Genomic DNA, 17,479 nt, shown 5'->3' with positions numbered 1-17,479 from the left:
AGGTTAGTCACAATCTCATTGAATTGTGAAACAGACTCGATGGGCTGATTGGCCTGCTTTTACTTCCACACCTTATGGTCTTATGGGACCCAGGCAGGGCACGGGGTGCGGTGGAGATATAGATCTGAATAACATTTATCCCTGGTCCAACACCAATCTAAGGTGGTATCAGAGATAATGGGAACTGCAGATGCTGGAGAATTCCAAGATAATAAAATGTGAGGCTGGATGAACACAGCAGGCCGAGCTGCATCTCAGGAGCACAAAAGCTGACGTTTCGGGCCTAGAGTCTCCATCAGAGAGGGGGATGGGGAGAGGGAACTGGAATAAATAGGGAGAGAGGGGGAGGCGGACCGAAGATGGAGAGTAAAGAAGATAGGTGGAGAGAGTGTAGGTGGGGAGGTAGGGAGGGGATAGGTCAGTCCAGGGAAGACGGACAGGTCAAGGAGGTGGGATGAGGTTAGTAGGTAGCTGGGGGTGTGGCTTGGGGTGGGAGGAAGGGATGGGTGAGAGGAAGAACCGGTTAGGGAGGCAGAGACAGGTTGGACTGGTTTTGGGATGCAGTGGGTGGGGGGGAAGAGCTGGGCTGGTTGTGTGGTGCAGTGGGGGGAGGGGACGAACTGGGCTGGTTTAGGGATGCAGTAGGGGAAGGGGAGATTTTGAAACTGGTGAAGTCCACATTGATACCATATGGCTGCAGGGTTCCCAGGCGGAATATGAGTTGCTGTTTCTGCAACCTTCGGGTGGCATCATTGTGGCAGTGCAGGAGGCCCATGATGGACATGTCATCTAGAGAATGGGAGGGGGAGTGGAAATGGTTTGCGACTGGGAGGTGCAGTTGTTTGTTGCGAACTGAGCGGAGGTGTTCTGCAAAGCGGTCCCCAAGCCTCCGCTTGGTTTCCCCAATGTAGAGGAAGCCGCACCGGGTACAGTGGATGCAGTATACCACATTGGCAGATGTGCAGGTGAACCTCTGCTTAATGTGGAATGTCATCTTGGGGCCTGGGATGGGGGTGAGGGACGAGGTGTGGGGACAAGTGTAGCATTTCCTGCGGTTGCAGGGGAAGGTGCCGGGTGTGGTGGGTTTGGAGGGCAGTTTCCACACTGCCCTCCAACCCCACCACACCCGGCACCTTCCCCTGCAACCGCAGGAAATGCTACACTTGTCCCCACACCTCGTCCCTCACCCCCATCCCAGGCCCCAAGATGACATTCCACATTAAGCAGAGGTTCACCTGCACATCTGCCAATGTGGTATACTGCATCCACTGTACCCGGTGCGGCTTCCTCTACATTGGGGAAACCAAGCGGAGGCTTGGGGACCGCTTTGCAGAACACCTCCGCTCAGTTCGCAACAAACAACTGCACCTCCCAGTCGCAAACCATTTCCACTCCCCCTCCCATTCTCTAGATGACATGTCCATCATGGGCCTCCTGCACTGCCACAATGATGCCACCCGAAGGTTGCAGGAACAGCAACTCATATTCCGCCTGGGAACCCTGCAGCCATATGGTATCAATGTGGACTTCACCAGTTTCAAAATCTCCCCTTCCCCTACTGCATCCCTAAACCAGCCCAGTTCGTCCCCTCCCCCCACTGCACCACACAACCAGCCCAGCTCTTCCCCCCCACCCACTGCATCCCAAAACCAGTCCAACCTGTCTCTGCCTCCCTAACCGGTTCTTCCTCTCACCCATCCCTTCCTCCCACCCCAAGCCACACCCCCAGCTACCTACTAACCTCATCCCACCTCCTTGACCTGTCCGTCTTCCCTGGACTGACCTATCCCCTCCCTACCTCCCCACCTACACTCTCTCCACCTATCTTCTTTACTCTCCATCTTCGGTCCGCCTCCCCCTCTCTCCCTATTTATTCCAGTTCCCTCTCCCCATCCCCCTCTCTGATGGAGACTCTAGGCCCGAAACGTCAGCTTTTGTGCTCCTGAGATGCTGCTTGGCCTGCTGTGTTCATCCAGCCTCACATTTTATTATCTACCAATCTAAGGTGACCTGGTTATTGTCACATTGTGGTTTACAGGAGCTTGCTTTGTGTAAATTGACTCCTGTGGTTCCTATATAGAAACTGTGATCACCCTTCAAGGGGTCTAAGTGCAGCAGCTCCCTGGATATGTCTGCAAATGACACCAATTACACAACTGCAGGGGGATCACTGTGATGTAATAACCACTTAAACCAGTCACAGCCTCTGACATTGAGCTGAGCAATATCTTGCCATTGTGAGATCACTGAGTAGCTTTTATTGATAACAATATTTACAGACCAAGCTACAAGCACATGACCAAAACAGGATTTCCAATTGGTTCAGGACGCACAGGTACAGTATGATATTTTTCATATAATTTACAATATATCCCGTATGTAAAATGGGGCACATCTTGCTACAATGGAACACCACTTTCCTGCCCCCTGGCCTTCAGCTTCAGTGTGATTTGGGATGTGTTTGGTTTGAGGTGAGGGCTGATAAGGTTGGCGGGGGGGTGGCCAATGCAGCTGGGGACCTGGACCTTTCTCAAACATCAGGACCAACGATGAATTGAAGGATTGAGGGGGAACCAGAGGAACAATGAAGAAGGCAGTGAATTGGTAACACCTCAGGCATAGATAAAGAGTGAGGGAGGAATTGGATAAAAAGAGTCACAACAAGGGGGAAAAAATGGAAACACTAAACTTCACATTTTAAAAACCCTGTGTGAAGAATTAGCTAAATGCAGGAATGAGCCACAGCAGTCAAAATTGTTTCCTTTTGAGGCCAGAGATGTTGGTTAGTATTGGAATGATTACAATGAAAGGCAGCTAACTGGAAGTCCTAACTTTCTGTGTTGAGTGGACCATTTATATATAATTCCAACAAGTTCTTGAAAGGACAGGGCTTATCCAAACTGCTTTCTTGGGAGATCAATGTTGGAACGGCATAAAATGACCAGTGTGTTATTGAGATCCAAAAAGCACAGCATTCGTCTTATTGCTTTGAATATGCTGGCTGATTTGGGCATTAATTACGGCATGTGTCGTGAACACAGTTAATTCTCCAGGAAGATTAGCTTGATGTTTTCCTCTTCCCCCAAGTCTAGCTATTCAGCTGGTGAGCAGAACACTCTGTGATCAATTACAAAAATAATGCTGAGAATTGTGCAGATGATCCTAACGGCTTTTTTAAAAATTCTTTCGCTTGTTTTGTTTGCCAACACTCTTGCCTGCAATGTTACGCCTTCTGCTGGATTTAATGTTTCTAAGATGTTTGAAATAATCACTCTTCAAACTTGGAAGGATGAAAGTTCTTTTACTTAATTCTGACTTGACATGCTGCCTGGTTTGAAAGCTTATTTGGTCAGTGTTTTGTTACACACAATAGCTAATACTCCAGTGCAGCTATGAATGTTGCCCACTGGAACACTTGTACGTATAATTGGTCCCTGGTTAATTAGTTACTGGCTTGTGATAGTCAGCGCAACAATATATAACATTCGTCTTTCTTTGAAATGTGATTCCCCCATCACTAAATAAACTGAACTGCCTTTTACAGTCTTTTTTTATTTCAGAAATAGACTTTCTTCAGAAAATGTAAGTGCATACAAATGTTCGGAATCAGTTCCACACAGTCAGTGCAGAGAGAAAGTTGGAATTCTGACATTTCTCTACAGTTGCAAAATCAAAGGCATTTTCACTTGTACAGGAAACTGTGCATGTTCATTTGGAGACACCAGGAAATGTGACAATTGAATGACCCTCATTGTACTTTGGCAGAAAGACCTTAGACGCTGGTCTTTCCCCCTGTGCCTTGGCAGCAGCTGTCCCAGGCTTTAGCGCATCCCTCAGCAAGCATTCCTGGGCCTTGGAATGGGCCAGTCTGCAAAACTTGGTTGGGATCAACTGTTCACACTGAAAGACCAGCAAGTTTTGGATGTAAGTTTGCTCGCTGAGCTGGAAGGTTCATTTTCAGAGGTTTCGTCACCATTCTAGGTAACATCATCAGTGAGCCTCCGATGAAGCGCTGGTGTTATGTTCCACTTTCTATTTATGTGTTTAGGTTTCCTTGGGTTGGTGATGTCATTTCATGTGTTGATATCATTTCATGTGTTGATAATGTCATTTCCTGTTCTTTTTCTCAGAGGCTGGTAGATGGGCTCCAAATCAATGTGTTTGTTGATGGAATTCCGGTTGGAATGCCATGCTTCTAGGAATTCTCATGCGTGTCTCTGTTTGGCTTGTCCTAGGATGGATGTGTTGTCCCAATCAAAGTGGTGTCCTTCCTCATCTGTATGTAAGGATACGAGTGATAGTGGGTCATGTCTTTTTGTGGCTAGTTGATGTTCATGTACCCTGGTGTCTAGCTTTCTGTTGATTGGGACAACATATCCATCCTAGGACAAGCCAAACAGAGACACGCACGAGAATTCCTAGAAGCATGGCATTCCAACCAGAACTCCATCAACAAACACATTGATATGGAGCCAATCTACCACCCTCTGAGAAAAAGAACAGGAAATGACATCACCAACACAGGAAATGACATCACCAACCCAAGGAAACCTAAACACATAAATAGAAAGCGGTACATAACATCAGTGCTTCATCGAAGGCTCACTGCTGATGTTACCTAGAATGGTGACGAAACGTCTGAAAATGAACCTTCCAGCTCAGCAAGCAAACTTACATCCAGAGCCTCAACCTGAGCTACAAATCTTCTCAAAACCAGCAAGTTTTGCACAGATCAAAGTGAGTTTCTCACCGAGTTGATGATCCTCCAGGCACATTCAATGTTGGTCTAACTGTGTGTCCCAGAGACAGACCGTAGAGCATAAAGTCCTGGTCAGCACCAACATTTCTCAAAAACTACCGCATCTCTCTGCAGACATTCCTTTGAAAATGCATATTCCAGAAGGAGGTGTGTGGACAGTCTGTTTGCCAGCACAGCCACTTCAAGGGCAGCGTACGTTGGCACACAGAGACTGGGTGTACAAAAAGGATCTGTCCGGTAGTGCCCTTCTCACCACCAGCCAAGCTACATCCTGGTGCCTGTTGGAAAGTTGTGGTGATGAGACATTCTGCCAAATGACTTTGACAGTCTGCTCAGAGAACCACCCGACAGGATCGTTTTCCCACAGGGTCTCAAGGATGCTGTGTGCTGAACACGTCCTGATGCGCTTGTGGTCAAAGGCGTTTTCCATTACAAATTTTTCCACGAAGGTCAGGTGATTATGGAATGATCCAACTACATGGAGTGTTCCACAGCACCGAGGCCTATCCCGTCCTTTACAACACCAGGGACAGGTAGAGATGGTCTTTATTATTCCTGTTTCTGCCAAAGCAGTAAGATGGTGTTCCTCTCCCTCAGTGCTTGCTGCTCTCAGTGGTGAGTTGGCACGCTGGATACACAGTTATTGTGTTGGAGAAGTGATGCTTTCAGTAATGATACCTTGTGTTGTTGTTGATAACCTTTTCTGACTTTCTAGCTCAGGTGTGGGTTGTATACAAACCCTATTCCCTTTCATTTATTTATCGGTTTCAGTTTCAATGGCGGAGAATCTCAGTGGCAGCAACAACTTTTGTTTGGCCCCAGGTTTTCGTGATTGGCTCCTGCACATGTTCAGTTTGTCCTGTCAAGCAGCACAGCTTGGGGTTTGGCATGCTTATTGAACTGCTGACCTCTCCTCTCTCCTGTTTTAGAGTCATCTCATTTCTTCCCAGTCACTTGGAGAATGTCATTTCCCTGGCAGAATAATCTTACATCTACTTCTATTCAATAGCACTGCTAATGATTTGATGTTAACCTTGGCAGGTGTAGATCTGAGTCACAATAAAGTCTCCTGTCTCCCTGTTGCAAAGGTTCTTTCAAACATCTAGATATGTCACTCTTCAAACCCAGCATTGCTGAGGGTAATGGTGATGATTTTGAATGCATACTGTTCAGCAAATCCCTGAAATTTTTCAGATATTGTCCAAGAAATTGACCAGGAGAAACAACTACAATCTGTCTAATCTTTCTTCGTACTCTCCAATCCAAACAACATCCAGGTGAATCTCCCCTGTCCCTTCCCCAGGGCTATCATATCCATTCTATAATGTGAATTCCAGGACTAAATACTATAGGAGTGGCCCAAACAACTGGTGGTTGTTTAACCTGAGGGGCACCACACCTCAGGCAAGGGGAGAAGTTGAGAACGACAGACTTTCATAGTAATCTCAGCTGACGTCGGAAATGATCCCAAACTACAATCTGCATTGCAAAGCAGCTGTCCAGCCAATTGAGCTAAAATCAGCCAACTCTCCAATGTAGTAGTGAATGTTGCCCACATACTATTGGTTCCTGGCTAATTTGTACATACATAATACATACTTCAAACAAGTGTAGGCATGGATCCCACCTCAGAGCTGGCACTTGGCTGACACAATTCTAAGCAAGCAGTGTGTCTTCTTAGTATTGGTACTTTTTGAACATCCCTGGCTTCTTCTCTTTACAGAAGAGCAACAATTTCTGTGAGGGTCCTAGTCAATGTGACCAATGGAGGTTATTCTTCTCATTGCCCCTTGTGGAAACTTGCTGTTCTCAAACTGCTGCATTTCCAGCATCAGGCCAATAACGACTCCTCAAAGAGAGCTGAGCAGGGCCTGAAGATGTGAACAAAATACCTTATCGTTGCGAATCTGTTCATTCTTAAGGATGCTGTTAATATTCTCCTCTGCATCTCGGCCACAAATTGGGTGAAATTGTTTTCAGCCAAGCAGAGACAAACTGGAGTGGCTCTCAGGCCTGAAAACCCAATTATCTGGTTGCTGTACAGATGGTCTATTATCTTTGCTTCTAACCTTAGTCACTGGCACGCTGTTTCAGGCAAATCACGCACGCTGCAATTTCAAAAGCGCCCACCTGCATGTGGCACAAACCAAAATAATCTTACTTAATGAAACAATTACTGCAACAGTGTTCTGGTTTAATTCCCACTGGCCTTCATGTTCATGCAGAGGATAGCTGGAATCTACATGCTGAATTAGAAAAACAGACGTTTTCTTAGCAGATTAAGAGAATGTTGAGACGCAATTGTATGTGGGTCTGATTTTAAATTGAGACATGCTGTTTGAAAGGGTTTAGAAATACCCAACAGTTTGGGATATCACTTCAGACTGACACTGTAATTATTCAACACATTATGGAGGACTGATACAATAGTTTCTGCTTTTCTTCCAACTGAATGTAGTCATTGCAATCTCAACTTTGACCCCACAAGCACACATCAACCATGTGAGATGATGGGATAGCTATCTGGAAATCTCCATTAAGATTCTACAATTTCTTTCTCTGTCTCTATTTGCTGCAATAGATATGCTGACGTTTTTTAGCACTGGTGCCAGTCAGTGAGGAATGCTCTCACCTCTCAGTCAGCGTGTCCCCACTCAGCACCGGGACTTCTTACTTGATCGCAAGTGAACTGATCAGAGCGAGTAGCCAGTGTGGCTTTGTTCAGGGTAATCCATACCTGAATGGCCTCATTGAATTAGTTGAAGAGGTCATTAATGTGGTAGCTAAGGGAATATCAATATATGCTATTTCTTTGGACTTACAGAAGGCATTCAATGAAGTTCCACATCCATCTGGTATCACAAACTTGATATTTCTCTGACTATATCCTTTTAGCAAGTCAATTTCCACGATGAATCATGAGTCTCCAGTTCTTTATGTTGTTACTGTTTGACTCTGTGATAGTCCATACAGAATCTTGGTGACCCACCCAATCTCAGCACCATCATGGTAGGTGAGATTCAGCTACTCTGACTCAGTTCAACAATGTCATTGTCGATTTTTTTTTAATATCTTCCTTCATTTGAGCTAATCTTTTTGGATTGAGTCTTTAAGGGTATTGTTTTATAGCTAGCATATCTCTTGGATGGATTTTTTTGAGCTGCTGTTTTTCCTGGCCTATTCACACAAATCAATAAATCAGTCTATAATAGCCTTTATAAGTCACTTTGCTGGATTTCTAGAAGATGAGATATTATGGTATCTAATCTTTCCAGCACCTCCATATTTGTCCAAGGTGGGGAGGGTGGGAATGATGCCCTCTCGCACAGAGCCATAAAATGGTCTAATCTTTCTTCTTTTAAAAATGCCTTTTATGAATTACGATACTGTGAAAGGACTGTTATTATGACTCTTTTTATTTCTTTATTTTTCTGTATTCCTGTGATTTTATACTTTTGAAGGCCTGTAATGCTGGACACTTTATTTTTCTATTTCTTTCCCTAAGAACTTGTACTGAAGAATTTGTACTTTAGATACCTTTGTATCTAAAATGTTGCCATAAGTGGCAACTTGTAAACTTTTCACTGTGCTCATGTGAGTAAATGTGACAATAAAGTTAATACTAATTCGATGTAATCTAACAATTCAACATTTGAAATTTTAATTCCTGATTCAACACCAATTGTTCAGATGTTTTCATCTCACTCCCTATTTCCTTTACTACTATAAGTGCACCTCTGTTCTGACTATCCTCCCTATCATACTATCACTTTAACATACTAGCATGAGACACATGCTGATTTCTACTTCTATCTGGAATACCCATTATATATAATCTACATCCTTGACATTCCTTTATCATTTGACAAGGGCTAGTGAACATTGCTTTCAATGCATCCCCAGAGACAGGCAACTCCTTGTCTCCAGCAAAAATGTTTTGAACAGTTTTGTGAGCATTCTTCAAGCAAATTTTGGCTAATTTGCAGGTTTGGTTATTTTCTTTCTGAAATTCGCAACATGGGCTGAAAGTGCAGCCTCTGAGATTTAGTACATCAGTGTTTCTTTAATCAATAAGTCATCCATTCTTTAGATATATAAAGGGCAAAAGAGACGCAAAAGTGGACATTGGACCACTGGAAAATGACAGTGGAGGGATAGTAGTGGGGAACAAGGAAACTGAGGAACTGAATAATTACTTTGCGTCGGAGTTCACAGTGGAAGACACGAGTAATCTCCCAAAAATTCAAGTGAGTCAGGGGACAGAGCTGCGCATGGTGGCCATCACCAAGGAAAAAGTGCCGGTAAAACTGATTGGCCTGAAGGTGGATAAGTCACCTGAACCAGATGGACTATGGCCCAGAGTTCTAAAGGAGATAGCTGAAGAGATAGGGGAAGCGTTAGTGGTGATCTTTCAGGAATCGCTAGAGCCAGGGAGGGTCCCACTGGACTGAAAAATCGCTAACGTGACACCCCGCTTAAAAAGGGAGTAAGGCAAAAGGCAGAAAATTACAGGCCAATTAGCCTAACCTCGGTCGTGGGTAAGATTTTGGAGTCCATTGTAAAGGATGAGATTTCTGAATATTTGGAAGTATATGGTAAAATAGGGCAAGGTCAGCATGGTTTCAGAAAGGGGAGGACATGCCTAACAAATTTGCTAGAATTTGTTGAGGAAGTAATGAGCATTGTAGACCCAGGAGAGCTAACGGATGCTACCTAACTGGACTTCAAGAAGGCCTTTGACAAGGTGCCCCACAGGAAGCTGCTGAGTAAGATAAGGGCCCTCAGTGTTAGAGGTAAGGTGCTAGCGTAGATAGATAATTGGCTCTCTTGCAGAAAGCAGAGAGTGGGGATAAAGAGGTCTTTCTCAGGATTTCAGCTGGTGATGTTCCACAAAGGTCAGTGTTAGGACCACAACTTTTCATTTTACACATTAATGATCTAGATGAAGGAACTGTGGGCATTCCGGCTAAGTTTGCAAATGATACAAAGAAAGGTGGAGGGACAGGTGGTATTGAGGAGGGGGGGAGGCTACAGAAGCATTTGGACAGGTTAGGAGAGTGGGAAAAGAAATGGCAGATGGAGTACAACATGGGAAAGTGTGAGGTCATGCACTTTGGTAAGAAGAATAAAAGCATGGACTATTTTCTAAATGGGGAGAAAATTCAGAAGTCTGAAATGCAAAGAGACTTGGGAGTTCTGGTCCAGGATTCTCTCAAGGTAAACTTGCAGGTTGAGTCAGTAGTCAGGAAGGCAAATGCAATGTTGCCATTTATTTTGAGAGGACTTGAATATAAAAGCAGGGATGTACTCCTGAGGCTTTATAAGGCTCTGATCAGGCCACATTTGGAGTATTGTGAGCAATTTTGGGCCCCATATATCAGAAAGGATGTACTGGCCTTGGAGCAGGTTCAGAGGAGGTTCATGAGAATGGTCCCAGGAATGGAAAGCTTAACATAACAGGAACATTTGAGGACTCTGGGTCTTTACTCATTGGAGTTTAGAAGGATGAGGGGGAGAGGATCTAATTGAAATTTACAGAAAACTGAATGGCCTGGACAGAGTGGATGTTGGGAAGATGATTTCATTTGTAGGAGAGACTAGGACCCGAGGGCACAGCCTTACAGTAAAGGGAAGTAAAAAAACAAAGTTGCTGGAAAAGCTCAGCAGGTCTGGCAGCATCTGTGAAGGAGAAAACAGAGTTAACATTTCGGGTCTGGTGACCCTTCCTCAAAACTGGTAAAGGGAAGACCATTTAGAATGGAGATAAGGAGAAACTTCTTCAGCCAGAGAGTGGTGAATCTATGGAATTCACTGCCACAGAAGGCTGTGGAGGCCAGGTCATTGAGTATATTTAAGACTGAGACGGATAGGTTCTTGATTGTCAAGGGGATCAAGGGTTACAGGGAGAATGTGGGAGAATGGAGTTGAGGAACTTATCAGCCATGATTGAATGGCAGAGCAGACTCAATGGGTCTCATATACTGATTTCCATTGCTGAGGGAGGGGTCCGACACAATCCATTTAAGATCCTGACAAACAGTTCTTCAAAACTGGTGTTAGAATGAAAAATGAGACTTAATTTATGGCCAGGGTTTACTCACTCCCTGAAATGTATAGCAAGCCTGCAAAGGTTGACCACATCTTTACATAATCCTGGAAAACAAAAAAGTTGTATTTTAGTTTGTGTTTTACAAAAACTAACTGGCCTGCCACTGGAATTTTCTGAGCCGCTTGTGTGAAATTTTGTGATGACAGGCGAATAGAATTAAGACCTAATGGACCACTGCCCATTCAGCTGGTATTTGATAAAAACCAAAAGAACTGCGGATGCTGTAAATCAGGAACAAAAACAAAGTTGCTGTAAAGGCTCAGCAGGTCTGGCAGCATCTGTAGAGGAGAAAACAGAGTCAACATTTCAGGTCCGGTGACCCTTCCTCAGGACTGAGTTTCCATGTTCTCGTTAGTGTACTATGTCTTTCAAGCAATAATGCACAGATATCAGTTCTGATTCGATTTCTGATTAGACTGTTTGATGTAACTCTTTCAACTCAGGACCAATTTGTTGCATTTTTATTAAAGAAGATAGGCAAAATAAGTCTGCCTCATCCTCTTTACTGTCATCCTTTTTATCCACTTCTTTGAAGTCAAGGATCCCAGCACAGTGAGCCAAGCATCCCAGCACAGTAAGCCAAGCATCCCAGCACAGTAAGTCAAGCATCCCAGCACAGTAAGCCAAGGATCCCAGCACAGTAAGCCAAGCATCCCAGCACAGTAAGTCAAGGATCCCAGCACAGTAAGCCAAGGATCCCAGCACAGTAAGCCAAGCATCCCAGCACAGTAAGTCAAGGATCCCAGCAAAGTAAGCCAGGGATCCCAGCACAGTAAGTCAAGGATCCCAGCACAGTAAACCAAGGATTCCAACACAGTGAGCCAAGGATCCCAGCACAGTGAGCCAAGGATCCCAGCACAGTAAGCCAAGGGCAGTCTCCCCTGCTCTGGTGGAACAAAACCCAGGCTGGATGATCGCGAGAGCAGGGGAGACTGTGGTGAGAGCAATGAATATGGTGAGTGAGATTGAAAGAATATAAGTACATCATTGCTTTACCTAGAAGGTGCGTGCAGGGCCTCGAGCAAGGAGGGGGGCGATGGTAAAAAAGGCAACTGTTTCATCGGCTGTTCTTACGTGAAAAGGTGTAATGGGAAGGGAAGGAGGGCTGGCTCAAGAATAAATCCTGTGTAAATAAGTGGTTGATGTTTTTATTTGGTTGTTTTCCTGAAGTTTGCTCATAGTCCTTTGATACCTCGACAGAACCTAACATTCCAATTTCTCATTTTAGGCTTGGATCAGCAGGAAGTCATTCGACCTATGGTTTCTAGCAAGCTGTCACCCCCTACAAGTTATACCCTGAGCAATCGACCAAGTCTTTTCTAGACTTGTGCTCCCATTTATATTCTGATTGATACAATACCACGTGTCAGTTTAAGCACGAGTAGGTAATGAAATACTATTTTTCATGTACTTTTGGTGAAATATAGCAGCCTCCTCTGATTCTGTGTAATTAGTGTGGTGTAGAATTTACTCACAATGGGACTGACACACTGAGATCCACAGCATTGTTACAGCACAGAAGGACAGCAGCTGGCCTGTCATGTCTGTGTCAACTTTCTGAATAAATGCTTTACCTACAGATGCTCCCTCCCCTTGTCCCTGTAACCCTGCACTATTTTTGTTTTCAGGTGATAACACAACTTTCCCTTAACTGTTTCAATCGAACCTGCTTCCACCAGATTCTCAGAAAGTCTACTCTAGATCCCAATCACATGGTGTGTAAAATAGTTACTCCTCATGGTTACATATCATTGCTTCTTTTGTCACTTATTCTAAATTTGAGTTCACTGGTTCTTTTTCATTCCACCAAGGGGAATAATTTTCCCCTATCTAATCTGTCTGGAGTCCCCAGCATTTTGAGCTCTTCAATCACACAGGACCATGGATGTAGGAACAGGAGTAAGCTATTCAACTCATTGAGTCTGCTCTGTCATTTAATGAGATCATGGTTAATCTGATCACTCTCAATTCCAATTTCCTGTCGCTCCCCCCGCCCCCGACCATTGATTCTCTTTCTGATTAAAAATCCGACTGTCTCAGCCTAGAACATACTGAATGACCCGGCCTCAACATCCCTCTGCGGTAAAAAATTCCATGGATTCCCAATCCCCTGAGAGAAGAAATTCCCCCTCATCTCTGTCTAAAATGTGCAACCCCTTATTCTAAGATTACATCCTCTGGTCCTAGACTCTCCCACTTGCCAGCCTGACAAGTCCTCTAAAAATCTTGCATGTTTCAATAAGGTCACTTTGCATTCTTCTGTATACTAACAGGGATAGGCTAACCTACTCAACCTCTCCTCATAAAACAGTCCCTCATACGAATCAGGAAGGGCATGGATGGAGTGAATAACCAAGGTCTTTTCCCCAGGATAGGGGAGTTCAAAACTAGAGGGCATAGGTTTAAGGCGAGAGGAGAAAGATTTAAAAGGGACCTAATAGAACACAGAACATAGAACATTATAGCACAGTACAGGCCCTTTGGCTCTCGATGTTGCGCCAACCTGTGAAACCAATCTGAAGCCCATCTAACCTACACTATTTCATTACCATCCATATGTTTATCCAATGACCATTTAAATGCCCTTAAAGTTGGTGAGTCTACTACTGTTGAAGGCTGGGCATTCCATACCCTTACTACTCTCTGAGTAAAGAACCTACCTCTGACATCTGTCCTATATCTATCACCCCTCAATTTAAAGCTATGTCCCCTCATGCTAGTCATCATCATCCTAGGAAAAAGGCTTTCACTGTCCACCCTATCTAATCCTCTGATCATCTTGTATGTCTCTATTAGGTCACCTCTTAACCTTCATCTCTCTAATGAAAACAGCCTCAAGTCCCTCAGCCTTTCCTCATAAGACCTTCCCTCCAGACCAGGCAACATCCTGGTAAATCTCCTCTGCACCCTTTCCAAAGCTTCCACATCCTTCCTATAATGCAGTGACCAGAACTGTACACAATACTCCAAGTGCGGCCGCACCAGAGTTTTGTACAGCTGCAACATAACCTCATGGCTCCGAAATTCAATCCCCCTACCAATAAAGCCTAACACACTGTACGCCTTCTTAACAACCCTATCAACCTGGGTGGCAACTTTCAGGGATCCATGTACATGGACACCGAGATCCCTCTGCTCATCCACACTACCAAGAATCTTACCATTAGCCCAGTACTCTGTATTCCTGTTACTCCTTCCAAAGTGAATCACCTCACACTTTTCTGTATTAATCTCCATTTGCCACCTCTCAGCCCATCTCTGCAGCTTACCTATGTCCCTCTGTAACCTGCAACAACCTTCCGCACTATCCACAACTCCAACGAATTTAGTGCCGTCTGCAAATTTACTAACCCATCCTTCTACGCCCTCATCCAGGTCGTTTATAAAAATGACAAACAGCAGTGGCCTCAAAACAGATCCTTGCCATACACCACCAGTAACTGAACTCCAGGATGAACATTTCCCATCAACCACCACCCTCTGTCTTCTTACAGCTAGCCAATTTCTGATCCAAACTGCTAAATCACCCTCAATCCCATGACTCCATATTTTATGCAATAGCCTACGGTGGGGAACCTTATCAAAAGCTTTACTGAAATCCATATACACCACATCAACCGCTTCACCCCCAACCACTTGTTTGGTCACCTTCTCAAAGAATTAAGAGGCAACTTTTTCACACAGAGGGTGGTGCATGTATGGAATGAGCTGCCAGGAGAAGTGGTGGAGGCTGGTACAGTTACAACATTTAAAAGGCACCTGGATCGATATATAATTAGGAAGGGCTTAGAGGGATATGTGCCGAACGCTGGCAAATGGGACTAGGTTAATTTAGGATAGCTGGTTGGCATGGATGAATTGGAACAAAGGGTCTGTTTTCGTGCTGTACATCTCTATGACTCTGTGGTATCAGCCTAGTGAACATTCTCTGGACTGCATCCAATTCCAGTTTATTTTTCCTTAGATAAGGCACCCAAAACTTGTTGCTATTATTTCAGTTGAGATCTGAACTAGTGTCTTGTGGGGTTTTAGCTCAAGTTCCCTCTCTACCTCCTCTTCTCCAAAAGGAAAATTGTCCCACTTCTTCAATCTATATCTAATTGAAGTTCCTCATCTCTGGAACCATTCTCATGAATCTTTTTAATCACTCTCCCCAATGCCTTCACATCTTTCTGAAAGTGTGGTACCCACTCCTGAACACCATTCTCCAGCTGAGGCTGACCTAATGCTTTGTACAATTTCATCATAATCTTTTTATTATTGTATTCTATGCTCCAAATAACAAAGAGATTGCACTCCCAAAGAGTCACCTCCAAGCCAGAACACAGTGTGGGATTTTCTGTACCAAACTGGTATGGCTGTATATTGAAGTCACCATTCATACTTGAGCTGACACCCTGTTCCACAGTTGCCCTTATTCCTTGTAAATAGAAATACTGCCTGAAATATAACTTAATCCTACCCTTGTATAACTTATTCCCTTAGGAAGTCTGTCAGTGTTGAAGATTACTTTCCTCTGCTCTGGAATTATAGGTCTTGAGATGAAGAAACAATCTGATGCTGGATCTGCCACAGATGGAACAAGTGGTGTTAGCACTCTCTGGGAGGGATGCTCAGTCTCCCTCTGCTCCTTGTATTTGTCCTCCATCTGGGCATTTTGAAAGTGCATATTACGACCAACACCTTCATAGATACTTCTCCTCCAGTTTAAGAGTTCTTGGGCTAAGTGCTCACGGGTGTGTGGGAATATTGCATGACTTTTCAGTGAAATTTTAAGGATGTTCTTGAAGTGGCTCTTCTGCTTGTAACTTATAAAAGGGATACGTACTCCTCTCAAACCAATTCAGTCAAAACTTAAGGTCTACACATATATATTCAAATCCTATTATGAACCACAATCACTTTGAACTCTCTGCTCCTTGTAAAGGAGAGTGAGCCAGTTCTTTAATGCTATCTGGGTAACCCAGGGAATAATTTGATGTTCATCCCCTGTACCCTTCCCAAAGTCTCGATCCAATTGTCAGTAACAAGCTTTGCTTTAGAATACTTGCATGTATAAAGGTAATTACAATTCTACATGTATGTATATATAATATAGATGTTCATTCGTAAAATAGGGCCCTTTATGAAAAATTGATACATAGAACCATAGACCGACTGATGGATGGACAGGTGGATAGGCAGACAGACAAAGAGGTAGATAAATGGTTAGATAGATAGGTAGACAGTTACATAGATTGACAGACATCGACCGATGGATAGGTAGATAGATAGGCAGATAAATATACAGAGATAGACATCAGATAGAGAGTCAGACATAGAGAGGGAGACAGACAAACAGAAATGGACAGTTGGATGGATAGATAGATGCATATATAGATAGATAGATAGAATGATTGACAGATGCGCAGGTAAACGGACAAGTCAAAAGAAGAGCAGCGAGATAGATGCGGACAGTAATTGACAGACACCTATAGGCAGAAGGGGGCATAGATATTCAGACAGGTAGATGGGCAGGTGTTTGGGCAGACAGGACACGACATGGTCAGGTGAAGAGATAAACACACGGCTGGATAGATATTCAGGTAGGGCAGACACACAGAGATGCAGGAAGCTGGCTGGTTATACTGGCAGACCAGGCTGTGAACTGAAGCTGTCAGCCTGATGAAAGTGTCCCGGAGTCAGCACACGCTCGCTCTCCTCCCGTGTACCAGGAAGCGGGCGTAGAGTGCACTTCTCCCTCTCTATGGAAACGGTCAACACACGGCGGTGGCCCGGCCCGAGTGGCCCCGGAGAGAGAGAGAGAGAGAGAGGGGTCAGACAGGGGAGGGAGGAAAGGGACAGCCGTGAGGCTCATTATGGTTGTGCTGGAGAGGCTGGGAGCCCAGTTAAAGTGACTACTCCCAAATTAAAGACTGCCCAGTCCTGAGAAGGTGTAACTTGGTGAGTATTAGTTTTGTGTCGGACTGATAACAGAGGTTTGAGATTTAATGAGGACAGATTACACCAATTTGGCTCCAGCTCCCTTGAATGCTATAAGATTGGGGGTGCGCTGTACTGGGTTTCTAAAATGAGAAAGGGATTTGAAAAAAAACACAAACTGTGTTCTCAGTTGGTGAAAACCAGGAACTAAAAGGCACAAACTTTAAATGTGAGTACACGCACAGGGCGACGGAAAAGTGGAACTCTCTCCCAAACAACTGGACACCATTGGAACTTTTCAGATTAAGATTGATAGATTTTGTTTAGTCAGGCTTTCAAGAGACATGAGGGAGATAGAGTTAAAATGCATTCATTGTGTATCTGCACTGAGAACAGACCAAAGGTGGGATGAATGGCCTCCTCCTGTTCCTATGCTGCTATCTCTACAAATCTTAATAGTGGCATTACTAGAAGTTGTAAATAGCACAGTGTATCTTTGGATTTGTAATTTGTAATTGAACTGGGACATGGGTGACTGAGTCACAGAGTCATAGACTGGTTGAGTAGTTCTTTGGTTGGAGTGTGCCAACTGTGGCGGGTCAGAAATGCTTACCTCTGCTGTCTGTGCAGAGCAAGGCATTCCGCCAACACTGGGATATATTGTCTTGCCTTACACCTGTGCTATTCCT

At 44.3% G+C, this 17,479-nt stretch overlaps 1 protein-coding gene across 4 annotated transcripts in view; it reads left to right on the top strand.

The window, feature by feature from the left end:
- Positions 1-16,548: 16,548 nt before the first annotated feature.
- The window catches only part of LOC125463072 (prelamin-A/C-like), a 114,742-nt gene continuing 113,811 nt past the window's right edge, over positions 16,549-17,479 (top strand). For all 4 annotated transcript variants that reach the window (XM_048553743.2, XM_059654801.1, XM_059654802.1 and 1 more), the window contains exon 1: positions 16,549-16,811. The gene's annotated coding sequence lies outside the window, so the exon portion shown is untranslated. The remainder of the gene's footprint in view (positions 16,812-17,479) is intronic.

Source organism: Stegostoma tigrinum, chromosome 25, assembly GCF_030684315.1.
Source record: "Stegostoma tigrinum isolate sSteTig4 chromosome 25, sSteTig4.hap1, whole genome shotgun sequence".
Lineage (NCBI taxonomy): Eukaryota > Metazoa > Chordata > Chondrichthyes > Orectolobiformes > Stegostomatidae > Stegostoma > Stegostoma tigrinum.
Note: the sequence above shows the minus strand (reverse complement) of the source record. Positions and strands in the feature narration are given on the sequence as shown.